The following is a 1,090-nucleotide window of genomic DNA, read 5'->3' as shown; positions in this document are numbered from 1 at the left end:
CAGCAAGGGCTGCAGGTGCCTGTGCCCACCCTCCCCCGTTCCCCAGCAGGGGCTGCAGGTCCCTTTTCCCCCCCCCTGCAAGGGCTGTAGGTGCCTGTGTGTCCCCCCCCCAGCAAGGGCTGCAGGTCTCTGTCCCCAGGGCTGCGCCAGGGGGACCACAGGGCCAGCAGCAAGGTGACACGCAGGAAAATCAGCCTTGTCATGGCAAGGAGCGCCCAGGGAAAGCTTCCAGCTTAAAAAAACCCCTGAAATTAAAAAAAAAAAAAAAAGGTTTCAAACCAAACCCGGATTCTCCACCAACAGAGGTTGTCCCTTGGTTCCACGGGAAGGGCAGAATCCTGCTGCTGGTTCCCCTCTCAGCTGCGACTCCCGCCTGCAGCTCCCTCGGGCTGAGTCAGCCCCAACTTTTCAGGCTGAAAGTTCCCATCAGGAAAGAAACGTCCCCATTTTCCCGGTATTCCCTGTGCAACTTTGCCAGGCAGAGGAGAATGCGCTGCCGGGATGTGGGCACCTGGGGCTGGGCCATCGCCTGCTGATGGGGCCTGCAAGCGAGGGGGCTTCCTTAAATACGCGACGGGAGGACCGGGAGCGTAAGCGCTTCTGTGGAAGAGCACACACACACCCCCGCTGCTGCTGCAAGCTGCTCTTCTCTCTCCCCCCTCCCAGAGCAAGACCCGTGCTGCTTTTCATACAATCATTTAGGTTGGAAAAGATCTTTAAGATCATCAAGTCCAACCGTTTATCCTGAGTTCACAGCGCACGCGTCGGGCTGCTCCTGCGGTTTTAGCTGAGCTCCGGGGCCAGGCGAGGTGGGAAGCGATGGTGGGACAAGGTGCTGAGGCGAGGCAGGGTGCTGAGGTGCGGCTGCGTGAACCCGTGTGGTTTACGTGGACGCAGCCTGCTCCAAGCCCCGAACGCAAATCCAAAAGCCAAACAGGTCCGGTCAAACCGGGGCCACCGGGGCTGCGGGCAGGTGGGTGCGCGTTCCCCATCTGCAGATGTTGCAATGAGGTGGCAGAAGCCAGCCACAAGCTGCAATTCCTGTGCCACAGGGGCAGGACAGCAGAGCCACCAGCTGCAATTCCCCGGC

This window comes from Egretta garzetta, unplaced genomic scaffold (genome assembly GCF_000687185.1).
Source record: "Egretta garzetta isolate BGI_Z169 unplaced genomic scaffold, ASM68718v1 scaffold21, whole genome shotgun sequence".
Taxonomy (NCBI): Eukaryota; Metazoa; Chordata; class Aves; order Pelecaniformes; family Ardeidae; genus Egretta; species Egretta garzetta.
This window is presented reverse-complemented; position numbering follows the sequence as displayed.